The sequence below is a fragment of the Meles meles genome, chromosome X, assembly GCF_922984935.1.
Source record: "Meles meles chromosome X, mMelMel3.1 paternal haplotype, whole genome shotgun sequence".
Lineage (NCBI taxonomy): Eukaryota > Metazoa > Chordata > Mammalia > Carnivora > Mustelidae > Meles > Meles meles.
The window spans coordinates 98,503,526-98,524,099 of NC_060087.1; the positions used below are offsets into that span (position 1 = coordinate 98,503,526).

Sequence of the window (20,574 nt, forward strand, 5' to 3'; positions counted from 1 at the left end):
GGAGGTTGGGGGAACAGGTGGTGGGTAATGGGGAGGGCACGTTTTGCATGGAGCACTGGGTGTTGTGCAAAAAGAATGAATACTGTTACGCTGAAAAAATAAATAAAATGGAAAAAAAAAATCTTACTCAGAGGAAACGTAGGAGGAAATATTCATGGTGTTAGAGTTGACAATGATTTCTTTGATATGGCCCCAAAAGCATAGGCAACAAAAGAAAATATGGTACATGCGACTATATCAGACTAAACAATTTCTGTACATCAAAGGGCACAAGCAACAAAGTGAAAAAGCAGCCTATGAAATGGGAAAAAAAATTTCTAAATCACTATATCTGTTAAGGGACCAATATCCAGAATCGGTAAAGAATTCCAATGAGGAAACAACAACAAAAACAAAATAACCTGATTTCAAAATTGGTCAAAGTCCTTGAGCAGACATTTCTCCCAAGATGATGTACAAATGGCCACTAAGTATATAAAAACATGCATAACCTTACTAACCGTTAGGTAAATGCAAATCAAAGCCACAGTGAGATGTCATCTCCTACTTCTCAGGATGGGTACTATCAAAAAAGAAAAACTAGAAAATGACAAAAGTTGACAAGGTTATGGAGAAACCGGAACCCTTGTGCACGGTTGATAAGACTATAAGATGGTACAACCACTCTGGAAAACAGTACGTGGTTCCACCAAAATTTCAAAATACGACAGCTGTATACCCATGTTCATAGCATTATTCATAACAGCCAAGACGTGGGAGCAGCCCAAATGTCCATGGATGAATGAATGGATAATTAACACATGGTTTATGCCTACAATGAAATATTTTTTACCATATTATTTTTAACGTCCAGCATTTATAATATGAGGGCCAGCACTTTCTCCCCAACTCAAGTTTATAAATTTTTGATTGGCTTATGAGGCCAATAGAGATACTTCTCTCATCTGATTCAGTTTCTGGAAAGTCTTCATTCAAGTGCTTAATGGTCATCTGATCAAATGGAATTATGTTCTTCACCTTCTCCAGCTCTATTTCACATTCCTCAATCCTGGTCTTTGAGAGAGACAAAAACTCAGCATAGCTTTTCACATCTTCTTTTTCTTTGGCATCCACCTGAACAGTATATTTATCCTCTGGCACAGAAAATTTAAGGGCATTGAGCTTCTTCTCAAAGTCCTCTACCAAGCCAGCCTTCGCCACATTGGCTTCGTAGTAAGCCCAGTTGGTAGGAGGTGGATTCTCAGGGAGAGTAGCCAACGTGGAGGTAAGGGGTTCATTCTAGGATTTCGGGCAGTTAGCAATGGCCTTCTGGTTTGGGGCCTTATGATCACCACAAAAGCTACCCAGTCAAGGGCTTTTAGAGCAAGTTCTTAGGCCATCTTGAGAGCTTCGCTGACCCTGGTGGCCCACAGTCCCCCCAATGGAATATTATTGAACATTTGAAAGGAAGAGAATCCTGTCACACTACTACATGGGTAAACCTTGAAGGCGTTATGGCAGTTGAAAACAAATGAGTCACAAAAAGACAGTGTATGAGTCCATCTCAGGTACGTAAAGTAGTCAGATTCAACCAAATAGAAAGTAGAATGGTGGTTACCAGGAGCTGAGGGAAAGGGGAAATGGAGAGTTGTTGTTTAACGGGTATAGAGTTTAATTTTTCAAGATGAAAATGTTCTGGAGATCTGTAGCACAACAGTGTAAATATACTTACTACTACTGAACTGTACACTTAAAAATGGTTAGGATGGTAAATTTTGTGTCATGTGTTTTTACCACACACACAAAAAATTTTTTAGATCACATTCCATACAAAAACAGACAACAAGCCAGACTTGGTACACAAGTTATAGTGTGTCAACCCTTCCTCTGTGGCCCAGCCTCAGGAAAGTTCTCCCAGCTTCCATGCCCGAGGGAGCTCTAAACTGAAAGAATCACACAGCTTTGGAGAACATAATGGAACACCTGTAACTCCAGTGGGCAGAAGACCCCTTTCTTCTTTGAACACCTGACAGTGGATACAGTGGTGGGAAGACTAGCAGAGTTGGAATGGGAGCCATGAAGAGCAGACTGGATAGTGGTGGGAGGAGGATGCATGAATGGTGAGGAATTTGAGAGCCTGCCTGGAGGAAGAAGACGGTGTGTGGCCATTGACAGTCCATTGCTCACCTTACCCCAGGATGGTGTAGTTCACTTGAGCAGGAGTTCAGTCATTCACTCCCTGTGTCAACCTAGGCAAGTCAGTGCCCCTTGCCTTCCCTTTAGAAGGGGGGGTTTGGACAAATCCCTGGCACCCCTCCCAGCCTTAAAAACCATAAGACTCTATCTGACCAAGCTGATACGGTGCCAATGTCTTTATCCCTTCATTTGAACAGCTTTCAAGACCAGAGACCCTCCGTGTCTCCTACGGAGTTGACATTTTTTTGTTTACTCTAGTTAAGTAGGGGTAAAAAACTAATTAGAGTCTATGGAGTCCTGACTAACTCCATTTCCACAGCTGGGTCTTCTCCTGATACCTCAAGTTCCCTTTCCCCTGGGGACCTGAGGAAATCATGCAGACAAGGAAGGGAATTGGGGGCCATTGTTAATGTGTCTGTTAGTCCCACCGCAGCAATTTCCTCCCACCAAAAATCTCTGATGTTTCTTCCAGTTCTTTAACAAGAATGGTTGGGGACTGGGTTTTGTTTATAGGAAGAATGTAAGTCTTGGTGTTCACTTTGAAAAATTACCCTTTGGTGGGACAGCTTTGTCCAAAATGAGAGCCACATTGCTTTAGCTTTTTAAAGACTTCCTCTCCTCCCTCATCCGTGGCTGCGCAGGGAAAAGCAGGCGTTCAAAGGGACTCACAGAGCTTCCTCCTGCAGTTGTTCACCAGGCACTGTGTTCCAGAAAGGAAGAGACTGCCTGGCTCTTGGCCTCTAGGGCGTTCTGGGAGAGGGTTTTGGTGAATCGTAGTCTGGTAGCTGCCTCATTTGCTTTGCCGTTTGCAGCGGTCCCGTGGTGTGTTTATTTGAAACTTTCACTCAGAACTGGCTTGCCTTCGTCTCTGGCCCGAGGAAGCTCCAGCCAGAATGGAAAAGTTCAGCCACACTGCTCAAGTTCAATGCCCTGAAGTGGGAAATCACGAGCGATCAAGCGAGCATGGAGACTGTGAGACTAGGTTAGGCTTTTCAAAGGAAATGCCTTTCCCCGTGGCGGGCTTTTATTTACTGCTGGGGCTGGTTGTCCTGTGAACCTCAGGTTTGCTCAGAAATGTTCCTGGGGTGACTTCATTGCCATGATGTTTTGTCCCAGAGAAAGGAAACTAAAAACTCATTGACTCACTTTGTGCGTTCATTGACATGTTACAATGAAGCCTTAATAATAAAAACAAAAATCTTAACAAGTCAGGAAATGCCAAATGTTGGAGAGGATGTGGAGAAAGGGGAATCCTCTCACACTGTTAGTGGGAATGCAGGCTGGTGCAACCACTCTGGAAAACAGCATGGAGGTTCCTCATAAAGTTGAAAATAGAGCTACCCTATGACCCAGCAATTGCGCTATTGGGTATTTACCACAAAGATACAAATGTAGTGATCCGAAGGGGCATCTGCCTCACAACATTTATAGCAGCGATGTCCACAATTACCAAACTATGGAAAGGGCCCAGATGCCCATTGACAGATGAAAGAATAAAGAAGATGTGGTGTATATATATACACAGAAACACACACACACACACACACACACACACACACAGGAATACTAGGCAGCCATCAAAAATGAAATCTTGCCATTTGCAAGAACGTGGCTGGAACTAGAGGGTGAAATAAGTCAATTGGAGAAAAACAATTTCACGCATATGTGGAATCTAAGAAACAAAACAGAGGATTGTGGGGGAAGGAAAAGAAAAATAAGATGAAATCAGAGAGGGAGACAAACCATAAGAGACTCTTAACTCTAGGAAATAAACAGGGTTACTGGAGGGGAGTGGAGGATGGGGTAAATTTGTGATAAGCATTAAGGAGGGTGCTTGAGAAAATAAATAAAAAAATTTAAAAAAAGGAGGGTGCTTGATGGAATGGGCACTGGGTGTGATATGCGATCAATGAATCACTGAACTCTACTTCTGAAACTAATAATACACCATATGTTAATTAATTAAATTTTAAGAAAGATTTTATTTTTATTTATTTGACAGAGAGAGAGATCACAAGTAGGCAGAGAGGCAGGCAGAGAGAGAGAGGGAAGCAGGCTCCCTGCCGAGCAGAGAGCCCGATGTGGGGCTCCATCCCAGGACCCTGAGATCATGACCTGAGCCGAAGGCAGCGGCTTACCCCACTGAGCCACCCAGGTGCCCCTGTTAATTACTTAAATTCAAATAAAATTTAAAAATAGAAATTATTAAGAATGACGTATTAAGACAGCCGTGCAGGCCTAAGGTATGATTGGTTCTACACTACTTGCACCTACGCGTTTCTGTTTCACCCAACAAGCAGAGTAAGAGTTTTCTCCCCACTTTACCAGTCGTGAAAATAAGGCCGAAAGAAGTTAAGTAACTTGCCCAGGGTGGCGGTTAAGCTAAGACTTAAGACATGGCGCAGAATGTGGCGCTGCCTACCTTTTCTCAGCAAAGCAGAGACGTTGTCTACCACAGGGCTTACGGTTCAGCCTGGAGGCAGGAGTAGTCATTCAAAGGGCAAAATACTTATGCACTGGTTGTTGCAGTGTGGCTGCCTTGAGCCCTTCCAGTCGTTGTCCAGATGGTCCCAGCAAGGGGGAGTCCCGCTGGGGTGTGACTGCCCCGGTGCCAGGCAGCTCCCTCGTGCAGGCTCCCATCCATATGCATCCAAGTGACCAGAGGAGACAAACATCGGCTACAGGAGAACCGCCCCCCCCCCCCCAGCAGGAACCCTAGCTCACTAGGGTGCACATAGGGTTAGGGTTAGAGAGGCAGTTCTCCATTATCTGCCAGCTTGCCTCTTGAGTGCCTCCACTAAGCCACTGATGAGAAAGTCAGCCTCCCCAATACAGCACACCACTCCTGAAGTGTTATTTATCTATTTATTTGATACAGCGCGTGCAAGCAGGGGGAGAGACAGAGAGAGAAGCAGACTCTGTGCTGAGCTCAGAGCCCAATAATGGGCCTCCATCCCAGGACCCTGGGATCATGAACTGAGCTGAAATCAAGAGTCAGACACTTAACCGACTGAGCCACCCAGGCGCCCCCCTGAAATATTTTTGATATCATTCAGATTTCTGATCAAGAGCCAACAGCAAAACTCTGAATTAGATCCCTGTGTCTGAGAGCAGAGCGCCCCCAAAGAGGTGTCCGGTTCCTCCCGTTTCCCCGCCCCTCCCCCCATAGTCAGCTTCAGGTCACTACACTTCAGAGTCAACTGCTGGCTAGAGCTTCTCAGGCGTTTCCTCTCTTGCTTGTATCCTAACTCCCTACCTAAGCTGTCAGAGTCTGACTTTTGAAAGTGACTGGTGAGGGTTACCTATGATACTTAAAGACACCAGGTGTGGGAGGTGGGAGAAGAGTTAGTTTTCAAGAGTTATTTTTTTCTGCCCTCAAGTCATGTCACGTAATAAACGTCTACAAAACAAAGCGGCTTTTTGATTGTTCGGTGTTTCCAGTGAACACTGAAACGTTCCTAAGATCCACTTTTAATGTGTGATTACCTCCTATTCCCCAGGAAAATAGAGAGTCATATTTAATACAAGAAATATGTTGGGGAAGAGGGCATCCCCTCCCCAGGCATAATTTTTAAAATGGAAATAAGATGCCGTGTTATGTGGTTAAGAGCACAGGCTTTCAATTTCTTTTTACAAGTGGCAAGAAAAAAAAAAAAGAGAAAAGAACTCTATAGATGAAAAGAGACTTCAGAGGCCTATTCACGAAATGCTATTATATGAGCTAGACCTTGGTTGAATCATGAAACTGCTGTGAAAAAAAAAAAGGAAAAAAATACAAGACAGTTGGGGAAATATAAACATGGACTGGATATTTGATGAGACTAAGAAATGATTGTTATAGGTGTTATGTGTTTTAAGAGATCCTAAGTGTTTTGAAGACTACACTGAAATATTTACAAATGAAAATATGAAAGTGTGTGTGTGTGTGTGTGTGTGTGTGTGTGTTGGGTGGTAGCTGGATGGGGTATGGATGAAACAAGACTGTCCATGATTTGTTAGTTGTTGAGGCTGGGTGATAGACACATGGGATTAATGCTACCTTATCTACTTTTGTTTATGTCTCAACACTGTAATAATAACAAAGACTTTTTAGATGAGAGCACGAGGAGGTTGACGTCAGGCCTCCATGAATGCAAACCTTGGCTCCACTTCCTAGCCATGTGATGTACTTAGAGAAGTCCCCTCTGTGATCCTAACTGTCCTCATCGGGAAGGCAATGGGAACGTGAAGATTGGATGAAATAATATATGTCAAGAATTGAGCAAGAGCCTAGCACATAGTAAACAATCAATAAATAGTAGATCCTCTTATAGCCAGTTATTTTGTCTAGTTTTCTGAACCTATAATTGCAGGTCCTGAGAGAATTTACACCCTAAGTAGCTCTTGCCACTGAAGTAGAAGAATTTTGCAATACACGAGATGTCTACTGCTGTTTTCCAGATGGGGAGCGTGTCTGGGAAAGACAGGCTCTGGTAGCAGCCCAAATGGAAATAATGGCAAAGAATCAGGCAATTGGTTCTAAGAAATAAGAATGTCTTGCATGGCAGCACTCAGCCTTTAAAAGCCTCTCTGAGAACACACAGCACTTGACATTTATTTCTACCTGTTTCCACCTCTCCCTCCCACCCACACTGCCCAGAGTTATGCGGAATACAGATGAGAGAAAGCCTGGTTTGTCCCTGCAGCCCGCTAGGAGTCCATCCTGGGCACAGCCTTCATGTTTCATGTGGGACTAGGATACTCTGTAATAGTACGTTAATTCTTCTAACAAAAATGTACCAGATGCTTACTGTGTGTTGCGATACTGTGAGACATGTAACATGTAAGATCTCAATATCTGGCCCAACCCTATTTTATTTTATCTTATTTAATTTAATTTATTTATTTTTAAAGATTTTATTTATTTATTTGAGAGAGAGAGAGAAAGCATGAGATGGGGGAGGGTCAGAGGGAGAAGCAGACTCCCCGCTGAGCAGGGAGCCCAATGCAGGACTCGATCCTGGGACTCCAGGATCGTGACCTGAGCCGAAGGCAGCTGCTTAACCAACTGAGCCATCCAGGTATCCCCGACCCCACCTTAGACATGAGGAAACAGAGGAATTGGAGAGATGAAGTGGCTTGCCCAGAGTTCCACAGCTAGTAGGTGACAACGCTATTATTCTGTGGGTTTTTTTTTTTCAAGAGTTTATTTATTTATTTGACAGGGACAGCACAAGCAGAGAGAGTAGCAAGCAGAGGGAGAGGGAGAAGAGGACTCTCCGCAGAGCAGGAAGTCTGATGCAGAACTCGATTCCAGGACCCCGAGATCATGACCTGCGCCGAAGGCAGATGCTTAACAAACTGAGCCATCCAGGTGCCCCCAAAGCTGTTACTCAGATCACAGAGTTATCAGATGCAGAAACCATGTTCCCTTAATTAGCTTGACCGTAGTAATCCTTTCACTATTTATGTGTACAACACATCATGTCACATACATTAAGTACATACAACTTGTATTAAAATAATAATACAGAAACTAGGTCCTTGACTTCTACGTCTTTAACTTCATATCCTTTATCTGAATAAGGAGTAGGCACAGAAGTTTCTAGGTGATATTTTTGTTTCTCTCTCTGAGCTTCATTAATATCTCAAAGATTCCTTCCCAGCACGGTTTATTTATGTAGGGAAAGCCGCCATGCACAGAGGGAAAGGCACTTTCAGATGGGCAGCGTGCTGCATTGATTTCCACTGGGTTTCCACGAACTTGAAAGAAGCACAGAACCAAAGCCTTCTTTTGCTGTCGGGTCATCCCTGCTTCCCAAGGCCACGTGGCCTACGTAAAGGAGAAAGTTGCAGAACAAAGAGGCCCTTCATGTGCAGGCTCCGCCTCCAGCCCGCACTGCACACGAGGAGGTCCAGGGTGAGGGAGCAACATGGAATCCATTGAGCTCGGCTGTGAGAGAGAGGTGGGCTGCCAACAGGCCCCTTGCCAGCTCTGAGTCATCGCAGGCTTCCGAGCCCAGCCAATTTACCTGCTTTTCAATAAGATCTTTATTTGTCCTTCTATTCTCGTCAAAAGCTGTTGTCATTTCCTTTTCTGTCTGGAGACACTGGGAGCTGCCTTCGGGCGGTATGACCACGCTGGGGCCCCTTGTGCAACCCCCAACTCACCCAGATGAAACATCTCTTAGAATTTCCCCTTGTTTGGCTCGTTCTTCTTTAGTGGGCAGAAAGCGTCCTATTTCTCTCATTTCCAGAGCTTTGGCTATGCAAGTTCTTTATCGGGTCAGCGAGCAGCTTGGGTGTTGGGGTCCATGCTGTCTTGTGGGGACCTATGGAGTCATAGGAAACTCTCATCTTGCGAGAGGGGATGGACGGACAAGTAAACAGAGGATCTAATACAGGATGACCCATTCTGCGAAGGAGAGGCAGTGTCAGTGGTTGAGAACGTACATTTTAAAATCAACCGTCCTGGTTGAAACCCAAGCCTTGCCACTTATTTCTTATGTTAAGTCACAAAATTGCCGATGTTTCTTCTAGAGCATAAGGGTAATGGATGTACATAAGTACATGGCACCAGACCCGCATGGATGGTCAGCAAAACATCTGTATCTGACTACTGGTGTTCCAGCAAGCCAGGATGTTGGGATTAGCTAATAAGATAAAATTTTATCCTTAAAAGTATCTTATGGTGAAGGCAGGTGGCCAGCAGGTGGATGGTGAGGGTTGCCCCTTGGGACTAGAGGAGCTGGCCACGAGGGCTCTGGTTCAGGGTTCAAATTCCTAATCCATAAAGGGACCTGGAGAACAAAAGAGACCTCGGTCCCAGAGGATATCTGTGGCTGAGTTTGTGGAGGAAGGGTATTAAGGAGGACTTGAAGACAGGGATGGGGGTAAAAACATTATTCTAGATAGTAACTAGAATATGGGGGAAGACACACAGCAGGATGGGAGCCCTGCTGACAGTAGCGGGGCTGGCAGGCGTGGCAGCCATAAGAATGTCCTTCTCAGATATCTCAGGGTTGGGAGAGGGACCAAGGTGCTGCTGTGCTCTGAGTTCTTCACTGCCTTTGCATTGAGGCCACACTTCCTACAGGCTGCGCCTGGGCAGGGAATGGGAACAGCAGGGATTTTAGACGGGTCTGTTCTTGGGAGACACTGGGCTCCTTTGACTGTTGACTTTGTCTCAGAGATGCCATGTCTCAAAGACACTTCCCTCTGACCTATCTCCTTCCCTCCCTCCCTCCCTCCCTCCCTTCCCTCTCTCCTTCATCCCAGGTCAGACCTGCTTTGCATTGCAGTACATACTGTTAGCGCTCCCAGACTCTCCCCCTGCCTTCCATTTTCTTTCACGGAAGTTGCCCCTAATAAATTTCTTATGCTTATTTAAAAGATTTTATTTACTTATTTATTTACTTAGAGAGAGAAATAGTACAAGTGAGGGGAGGGGCAGAAGGAGAGGGAGAGAGAGAATCCCAAGAAACTCTGTACTGAGCATGGAGATCAGGTCCTGAGCCAAAATCAAGAGTCAGTTGCTCAACCAACTGAGCTATCCAGGCATCCCAGATTTCTTAGGCTTTTAATCCTATCTCTTTGCCTGCTTCTTGAAGCACCTGGACCAACATAGGTGTGGTTTACGGGACCTCAAATGGAAAGGAGAGTTTCAGTGACAAAGAGGTCATCGGACAGTTGGCCTAATGTTTTCACATTCAATTTCAGGAAGAACGTAGATTTATTGGGTAAGCCTCAGGGCTCAGGCACAGTGCTAGGCTCTAGGAAGACAGTAATGAACAAGATTAACAAACAAGGTGCCCTTGTGAAATTTATCCGGAAAGACAGCAGAGATTCAGTAAGTAATCAAGAAAATATTTTTGTTGCTTTTTAAAAAATAAATCTAGGGATGTAGCCCAAACCCTTTACCATGGCCTACAAGTTTTCATGATCTGGCTCCTACCCATCTCTCCATCCTCCTTTCTCACCAGGTACATATTGCACTCTGCACCAGCTAGCACGAAATAATTGCATTTCCCAGAGCTCTCCATCTTCTTCTTACCTCTAGGCTTTTGCCCAAGATAGCCCCACCTACCAGCCTTCGACCACATCCATCCACCAAGCTTGGCACAGTCCTCCCTGAGCAACTGAAGGTGCTCCTCCTCTGTGCTCCTGCAGCACCCTGCACCCTTGTCATTGATTTCATTCCAGGCAAGTAAGTAGAAAATGGCAGAAAAGGAAGATGCCAGGGACAAGAAATATGTATTCCTCCTTTCCAAATCAGTTGGCTCATATTTAAGAAATGGTATCTCCACTCTTTATGCTCAAGCCAAACTTGACTTCTGTTTTGTTGCCGAGACTGCTAACTGCCTCCCCACTATATGTTCTTCCCTGCCTCTTCCCTATAATAATGAGCCTGGCTAAAAATATCTCTACTTCGTAGTCTCTTGCAGATAGAGGTGGACAGTGAGACACAAGCAGAAGTCTTGGGGTGGGGTTTCTGGGAAGCCCTTTTTGCCTTTGATCCTCCTTTCTACCCACTGCCTGGTATTTGAATGTGATGCTTAAAGTAACAGCAGACATCTTGGGACCATGAGGGAAAGGTCAAGAGAATTACAAACAGCCCTGACATTCTTGAGCTGCTAAACCAACACCAGCAACCGCCTACCTTTGGACTTCTCATTACATGAGACAAATAAACCCTCATGGGTTTCAGCCACTGTGATCAAATTTTCTTTCTTTATTTTTTTTTTTTTAAACTCACGGAGTAATGCAATTCTGAACAATCTACCTCAACAAGTTCTGTTCCCTGGAACGTCTCCCTACTATCCTTTCCCCTCAATCTCTGCCTATCAAATCTTTTTTTTTTTTTGAAGATTTTATTTATTTGCTTGAGAGACAGAGATAGAGCACAAGCTGGGGGAGGGGTAGAGGGAGAGGCATACTTCCTGCCAAGCAGGGAGCCCAGTGTAGGGCTCAAGCCCAGGACCTGAGCTGAAGGCAGATGCTTGCCTGACTGAGCCACGTAGGCGTCCCTCTGCCTACCAAATGTTCTCCATCACTGAAGACTCAGTTCAAACAACAGCTGCTTTATAGGATTTAATTTTATTCCCTCCCAATCTAGGTGTGCTATTTCCCTCTTTTTGACTCATTTTTATCTGGACATCTGGACCTCTTTTGTGAAATGAATATATATATGTCTATAAATATTCATTTAAAATTAGGGAAGTTTATGATATACTCATATCACATTCATATATATGAATGAATGAATGAATAATACATATATTCACATTCATATACATACATAATTCTGTCTGTGTAATAAGTATTAATGATCTTCTTTGTGTTGTATATTTCTTTGCATTTTTCTGGAACAAATAGCACAGACACATAGTAGACCCTTAGTAAATCTTTGTTGAATTAAATAGAAACTTCCAATAAAAACATAACTTTTCGGGGCACCTGGGTGACTCAGGTGTTTAAGCATCTGCCTTCAGTTCAGGTCATGATTCCAGGGTCATGAGATCAAGTCCCACATCTGGCTCTCTGCTCAGCCGCAAATCCACTTCTCCCTGTTCTCTCCCTCTGCAATGTCTTGCTCTCTTTCAGATAAATAAATAAAATCTTAAAAAAGAAAACATAACTTCTCTGGGGCACTTGGGTGGCTCAGTCGGTTAAGTGTCCGACACTTGATTTCAGCTCAGGTAATGATTTTGGGGATATGAGATCGAGACCCATGTCAAACTCTGCACTCATGGGCGCCTGGGTGGCTCAGCGGGTTAAGCCTCTGCCTTCGGCCCAGGTCATGATCTCAGGGTCCTGGGATCGAGTCCCGCATTGGGCTCTCTGCTCAGTGAAGAGCCTGCTTCCCCTCTCTCTCTCTGCCTGCCTCTCTGCCTACTTGTGATCTCTGTCTGTCAAATAAATAAATAAAATCTTAAAAAAACAAAAACAAAAAAACTCTGCACTCAGCATAGAGTCTGCTTGGGATTCTCTCTGCCCCTCCCCCTGCTTGTGTGTTCTCTCTCTAAATAAATAAATCTTTAAAAAAATAACTTTTCTTTAAATACACACATTTAGCTGTTGACAACAGTATTTTTGGAAGCAACTACATAGATAAAATATGCCTTCAAATGATGTATTCTTTCACTGGTTTGGAATATGGAATTATTCACATGACAATGGAGGATATACTTCTATTTAATTATATATTGACAGTCTTTCATTTCAACTCTTATTGATCGAATGTCTCCAATATAAAGCCACAGTGAGTGAGGGTTTGAGGGGGGAATATTATGATCAGAACTGAAACCTGAAGATTATTAAAAGCCCAGGTGTGGTCCGCCTGGGAGGCTCAGTGGATTAAAGCCTCTGCCTTCAGCTTGGGTCATGATCCCGGGGTCCTAGGATCGAGCCCCGCATCGGGCTCTCTGCTCAGCGGCGAGCCTGCTTCCCCCCTCTCACTCTGCCTGCCTCTCTGCCTACTTGTGATCTCTCTCTGTCAAATAAATAAATAAAATCTTTAAAAAAAAACCCAGGTGAATGTGGTGAGACGTCCAACTAAGCGGGGTCAGGGAGAATAGAAAGAAGCAACAAGCCTGTATTCTTTGATCCAATCTCTCAGGCACACAAAGGTTATTTGAAGGTCTGCCATTCATGCTTATACCAGATATTGGAATGTTCTTGAATACTGCATGCCACAAAATGATGTAGATAAATCAGAAGAAAGAGCTGACCATATGTGTTTAAGGGGATATTCTGATGAAAGCTAAATATTTATTCCAAATTTTTCAAAAGTGACCATGAGACAAATAGCTCAGGAGAGCTCATTAGAGAAATCATCATCACACAAAAGAAACATCCTTCCCTCTGTTCATGGCCCATTTGGCTCATGTTTATTACAGCATTAGTCACATTGGATTGCAACCTTTTATTTACATTTCTTCCCTAATTTTAAGTCCAAGGGTTATGCATTAAACATCTTTGGATCCACCCAGTACCGTTGTCTGACATATAGCAGATACTCAGTGATTACTGATCGTCACCTTACTCGATGTGTCTGCAACATTTAGAGTTATTGACCATGGCCTTCCTGAAACATACTCCCTCTTCGCTTTCCAGACACTGAATCCTCTTTGTTCTTCCTCCTTCCTCATAAGTCATTTTCAGTTTTCTTGGCTGGTTCCTCTTCCTTCCAACAGCCCTTCCAGTTCTTCAAGACACTGAGATTTTTTTTCCCATCTCGTTTCATTTTTATTAAATCTCAGAAAGTTATCACCACCTTATCTCCTTGAATAGATCATTCCTTTAACATTCTTTCTACGCTTGCCTTTTTAAACTTAGTTAAGATGTATTTCAGACATTTTGCCATCTTAAGCTCATTCAGGCTTTTTTTTTTTTTTCATATCTTTGCCTCCTCGTGCTTTTGACTACTAGTATCATCTGACCTGTTTTCCAATCCACAGATTCTCTTTGGCTCTGTTTAATCCGTCAAGGGAGGTTCTAGTTTTCTACTTAAATTATCATAAATTTTATTTCTCAGAGTTCTCTTTAGTTCATTTTTTTTCAAACCTGTTACTCAGTTTTCATAGTTGATTTGTTTTTTTTTTAAACTTTTAATTTTAATTCCACTTAGTTAACATATAGCATCCTATTAGTTTCAGGTGTCAATAGTACCGCACGTCACCTAGTACTCATCACAACCAGAACACGCTCAAATCCCCATCAATCAATGGACGCTTGGGCTGCTTTCATATCTTGGATATTGAAAATAATGCTGCTATAAACATAGAGATACACATATAGCATTCCTGTATTCTTTGGGTAAATACCTAGTACTGCAATTGCTGGGTCATAGGGTAGCTCTATTTTTAACTTGTTGAGGAACCTCCATACTGTTTTTCCAGAGTGGCTGTACCAGTTTGCCTTCCCACCAACAGGGCATGAGGCTTCCCCTTTCTGCACATCCTTGCCAACACCTGTTGTTTCTTGTGTTGTTGATTTTAGCCATTCTGACAGGTGTGAGGTCATATCTCATTGTAGTATTGACTTGCATTTCCCTGAAGGTAAGTGATGACGAACATCTTTTCATGTGTCTATAGGCCATTTCTATGTCTTCTTTGAAGAAATATCTATTTAAGTGTTCTGCCCACTTTTTAAAAGATTTGTTTATTTATTTTAGAGAGAAAGGGAGATTGTGAGTGTGAGGAGGGGCAGAGGGAGAGAAGCAGACTCCCCACTGAGAACAGAGCCTGACATAGGGCTCAATCCCAGGATCCTGAGACCATGACCTGAGCCAAAATCAAGAGTCAGACATTCACTGACTGAGCCACCCAGGTGTCCCGTGCCCATTTTTTAATTGGATTATTCATGTTGTGGGTATTGAGTTTTTAAGTTCTTTATATATTTTAGGTACTAACCTTTTATCAGATATGTCATTTGAAAATATCTTTTTCTAGCCTGTAGGTTGCCTTTTAAAAATTAACATATAATGTACTATTTTCTTCAGGGGTCCAGGTCTGTGAATCATCAGTCTTACAAAATTCACAGCACTCATCATAGCACATACCCTCCCCAATGTCAATAACCCAGCCCCATAGATCATAGATCTTTTAGTTTTGTTGATTGTTTCCTTTGCTGTGCAGAAGATTTTCATTTTGATGAAGTCCCAATAGCCCACTCTTTTTTTCTTTCCCTTGCCTCAGGAGACATACCTAGAAAAAAGTTGCTATGGCCAATGCCAAAGAAGTTAGTTACTGCCTGTGTTCTCTTCTAGGAATTTTTATGACCTCGGGCTCACACTTAGGTCTTCAATCCATTACTCTGAATTTATTTTGTGTATAATGAAAGAAAGTGGTCCAGTTTCTTTCTTTTGCATCTTGCTGTCCAGTTTTCCCAACTCAACCATTTATTGAAGAAACTGTCTTTTTCCCATTGGATGTTCTTTCCTGATTTGTCAAAGATTAATTGACCATAGAGTTGTGGGTTCATTTCTGGGTTTGCTATTCTGTTGCATGGATTTCTGTGTCTATTTTTGTGCCAGCACCATGCTGTTTTGATCACTACAGCTTTGTAATATAACTTCAAGTCCAGAATTGTGATGCCTCCAGCTTTGCTTTTCTTTTTCAAGGTTGCTTTGGCTATTCGGGGTCTTTTGTGGTCCCATATGAATTTTAGAATTGTTTGTTGCAGTTCTGTGAAAAATACTGTTGGTATTTTGATAAGGATTACATTAAATGTGTAGATTGCTTTGGGTAGTAGAAACACTTTAACAATATTTGTTCTTCCAGTCCATGAGCATGGAATGTCTTTCCATTTCTTTGTGCCATCTTCGATCTCCTTCATCAGCCTTTTACAGTTTTCAGGGTACAGATATTTCACCTCTTTGGTTAGGTTTATTTCTAGGCATCCTACTATTTGGAGTGCAATTGTAAACGGGATTGTTTTCTTAATTTCACTTTCGGCTGCTTCATTATTGATTGGTGTATAGAAATGTTACAGATTTCTGTATGTTGATTTTGTATTCTGTGACTTCAGCAAATTTTTTTGATCAGTTCTAGCAGTTTTTTGGTGGCGTGTTTATGGTTTTCTATATAGTCATCACATCACCTGCAGATAGTGAAAAGTGTACATCTTCCTTGCTGATTTAGATGTCTTTTATATCTTTTCATTGTCTGATTGCTGAGGCTAGGACTTCCAGTACTATGTTCAATAACAGTGATGAGAATGGACATCCTTGTCTTGTTCCTGACCTTCAGGGGAAAGCTCTCAGTTTTTCCCCATTGAGGGTGATGTTCTCTGTAGGTTTTTCATAGATGGCTTTCATTATGTTGAGGTATATTCCCTCTAAACCTACTTTGTTGAGGGTATTTATCTGAGTGGATGTCGTACTTTCTCAGTTTCTGAATTCTTTCACTTAGCATATCAAATGTACTTATTTTGTATCCAATAGCTGATCATTTTTGGGTCTGCACTTTTTACAAGTCTGTTTCTGCAGACTCTCACTCACCATGCCTTGCCTCTTTGTAGGTTTAATGACTTCTTTTCATTGTGAGCTCATGCTCTTTGGAATTTTATCTGTGGGAATTCTTTGAGGCGATGTAAAATTCTTCCAGAGAAAATTTTCATTTACTATTGCAATGTGCCCAGAGGCATTATCAACCAAGGACCACTCTGAACTAATGTTTCTGTTTGGTGGTTTTGAAGACACAGACATAGTATTCTGCTCTCAAAAGTGCTTGAGTGCGAGCATGTGGTTAGGAATTCTCAGAGAAAAGAACTTTTCTCCAAACCCTGTGTTTGATCCCTAGGTAGGTAAATATCTTTATGTGGAGAGTGGGTATTTTCCAGGTCACTCAGTGAAGGAGTCACCCCTACAGGATCTTAGCTTTATGGCAGGGTCTCCAGTCAGCCCAACCACCTTGCTTGGGTGCCACACTTCATCCCCTGTCCCTGGTCCTACCACATTGTCCTTCAGTATCAACTGTGGCCACCAAAGAGAAGCAGATTTGGCCCAGGGCAAATTTTAGCTTGATTGCCTCTAGAAAATCAGGCCCTGTTGTTTTCTCTGTTTCCCTTGCTTCACTTCAGCTCAGCTTCACTTTAAAAACAACATGGAGGGGCCACCTGGATGGCTCAGTCGGTGAAGCATCTGCCTTCAGCTCAGGTCATGATCCTAGGGTCCGGGGGTGGAGCCCCGTGTTGGGCTCCTTGCTCAGTGAGGAGTCTGCTTCTCCTTCTTCCTCACCCCTGCTTGTGCTCTCACTCACTCTATGGCTCTCTCTCAAATGATAAAATTTTTTAAAAGTCTTCAATAAACAAAAACAACATGGAATGCATTTTTTAAAAAGATTTTATTCATTTACTTGAGAGAGAGAGAGGGCGTGCATGCGCATGAGTTGGGGGAGCAGCAGAGGGAGAGGGAGAAGCAGACAGGGAGTCTAACACGGGGCTCCATCCCAGGACGCCGGGATCACGACCTGAGCTGAAGGCAGATGCTTAATGGACTGAGCCACCCAGGTGCCCCAACATGGAACATATTTTATCTAGACTTTTAGGCACTCTTGTTTTCCCCCACATTGTGCTTGCTGTGTCAGGGTCTGTTATAAGTAGACATTCTTTATTGAGAGAATGTTCTCCATACACTCATCCTATTGCCAGAAACAGAGATCATTTTCTTATTTAACAATATTCCTCCTGAGAAATCTCACTTCTGTTTTAGACCTTATCCTCTCCTGGAGTGACTCTTAAATCTACCTTCTTGCCTTTTCCCTGAGCTTCAGGTGTGACTAACAACTGCCCGCTGTATGGCCTCCTGAATCACCTAATTCATGGTCACCTCCTGCCTCCAAACTTACTCTGTTTTGTGTCCCCTGTCTCAGGGGCACAATAAGCTGCCTAGTCAGTCAGGCTAGAAATGACTGAAATGTCGGCATCCCCTTCGAATCATCCTTTTCCCTCACAGTCAGTTACCAACTGCATTGATTACTAGCTGTTTCAGGTTAGCTGCTTCTACCCCACTGCCCATGAAAACACCCTGGTTCAGACTTCCACCCAGCCCTCGTCTAGACAATATCTCTAGTCACACAATGGGTCTTTGGCCTCGAATCCATCTGATGTTCCTTCCATGACTGAAGGTGCCACTGAAACTCTCTTTCTAAATCACATATCTGGTCATCTCACTTATCCGTGCCCAAACCATTATGGACTTCAGAAAGAATAAAATCCTGACTTCTTGACTTGGCGCTCAAGCTACGTGACAAGCTACTTTTTTTTTCTAGTATTTTATTTCTTTTATTTAGAGAGAGGGGGAAGGGGCAGGTGGAGAGGGAGAGAGAAAAATATCAAGCAGACTCCCTGCTGAGCACGAACCAGCCCCCCCCAACCCCGCCACCACATGGGACTCAATCTCACAACCCTAAGATCATGACCTGAGCCAAAATCAAGAATCAGACACTTAACTGACTGAGCCACCCAGGGGTCCTGGAGTGCCAATCTTTATAGCTTTTCATTGTGACCCTATATTCTGTGATACACACAATGTTCCCGTTCGATTGTACTTGTCATTCTGTGACTTAACTCCTTTACCTGAAATACTCTTTTCCTCACTTCCATCTATCCAAATCCTACTTTTCACTTAAGGTCCAGCTCAATGACTGTTCCATCCAAAAAGTCTTCCCGGAAATTAATTGCTCCTGAGTCTGCAGTCCCACAGCAGTTGGCTTCATCTTTTGTAACTGTTCCCATATCGTGCCTTTTATGAGAGGTCGTTGCGTGTGTTTCTTCCCCTAACCAGACACCGCGTCTCTGAGGGCACTAGCTCACAGTGGTTATATACTCCAGCTTTGGAGTCAAATAGACCAAGCTCAAACCTTGAGTCTATCACTTGCTGTGTGACTTGGGGCTTGACTCTCTGAGTCTCAACTCACCTATAAAAGAGGGTATAGTCGTTTCGTAAAGTGTAAAGTATCAAATCTGTGTAAAGCCATAAGCACAGCATCTGGCACAAATTAACTACTGACTCAATATTAGCTCTTACTATTAAAGGCAGAAGCTACTGCCCGTTCATCTCTGTATCTCTCCAACATTTCCGGTAGTGTCTCCTTCTCCCCTCTCCCCACTTCCTGTTCTAGGGCTCGGTACCTTGCACAGACTAAATATCCAGTAAATTCTTCTTGAGGGAATGCCGTAAACATCACACAGTTTTCAGAGAGATCATTTCATTCAATCTGGGCAGAAACAGTTGACGTTTGTGTGAGACACCAACAGATGAATGCTTATGGGCTGTCCCAGCAAGATAGATCAATGGGACATCCTGTCTGGGCACAAAGAGCAGCCCCTTTCAATATTGTGTGAACAAGCCGGCCTTGCTAGGAACGGTGAAAGAGAAAGAGGAGGTTTCATATCTTAGGGAAGTGTTTGGAACTTAATGAAAATTGTGGGCTGAGAAAAGGACCCCGTTCTTTGAAAAGCAAATGCAGCTACTGAATCTGAGGCCTAGGCCATGTGTGAGCAACAAGGGGCCAGAGATTTGCACAATCTTTTTCCTGGCCTGTGGTGAATTTGGAATCAAACCCACTCAGCATTTTACTCTCTTTAGACACAGCACATTTTTTTTTTTTCTCTAAATCTTCACTCTCAGCATGCTCCCTGACCAACATTCCTGATAAAACCAATGAAACCAAATGGGGCTAGATACGAAGTTGGTCTGCTCCCTCTTCCTTGTTCCAGCACCAAAACCATTAGTGCAATGGCTTTCCATTTCTTAAAGCTGTCAGTATTCCAGAAGGTTCCCTATTCACTCAGATTCCGTACTTTTCCCCCCTGTTCTGTGTCAAAGATGAATGCGCCATATTTTATGACATTACCTGTGGTAATGTTATCAGTAAGATTCCCATGAGGGTGAGACCTTTTGAAATCCAACTTTTGTTATTTAACTCTTCCTGAATTATGTCTTGCCCAGCTGCAAATCTATCCGAATGCCTAACTGACACAGTAAGTGTTTCCAATTTTATTTGTCTTCTAAATTTGAGAAAGATTTGGCCTTTTGCAGCTTTAAGCTAACTATTTTAGGAATGTGGAGCTTTATCATTCAGAGACGATAAAAGTGGAATTTCTCTTTAATAGCCCAGAAAACTCCACGGTATTCCTGAGATCTGATTATTGCCCCTCGGGTAAAGAGGTATGGAACAACTCAATGACATCATCCACTTAAGGAGACCCATTCCCCTGCACACACACATGCAATTCAATGAAAAGACTTGGTTCTTGAAACCAAAGGTTGTACGTGGCTGTCTGGCTGATCTTTATTTGTATATATAACCCTTCATCCCTAACCTGACGCTTCCGTTGGAAAAAATAATAGCCCAGGATACAGTGAACATTTTTCAGTTTCATCCCCTAAATAGTTTTGCTTTCATAGTATCTGCCCCCTTCCTCCCTAAGATGCATCTTGCTCTCAGTTAGCTGTCAAATCATCACAGGCAGGGTCTTGGCTGATAAGGTTTAAACAGGGCAGGGAGTTGGGGTGGTTTCCAACAGTTTTGTGCATGTATGTGTGTAAGTGTGTGAGAGAGAGAGAGACAGAAAGAGGCAGAGAGGGAAAGGAGAAGGAGAGCAGGGGAAGGGAAGTGAGAACCTAGAAAGTGGAAAATGGTGGGGCAAACATTTTAGAGATCTAGAAAATGAGGCTAGGATGTTGTTTTCTGGCTAGGAGTTTCTAGTGCAAGATATTAGATTTTTTGGTCAGGAAGAGCTTCTTTAATACTAATTAGTTTTCAATACTTGAAGGAATGTGTTTCTCAGGGCAAGATTTCGGGCACCTTGACAGCCGTTTAGGGAAGGTAGTATGGAGACAGCCTTATAAGGTAGAGTGACCGGGGTGCCTGGGTGGCTCAGTTGGTTAAGCAACTGCCTTCAGCTCAGGTG

The 20,574-nt window shown here is 43.1% G+C and overlaps 1 pseudogene; it reads right to left on the bottom strand.

The window, feature by feature from the left end:
* Positions 1-895: 895 nt before the first annotated feature.
* On the bottom strand, positions 896-10,196 carry LOC123934726 (annotated as a pseudogene).
* Positions 10,197-20,574: the final 10,378 nt, after the last annotated feature.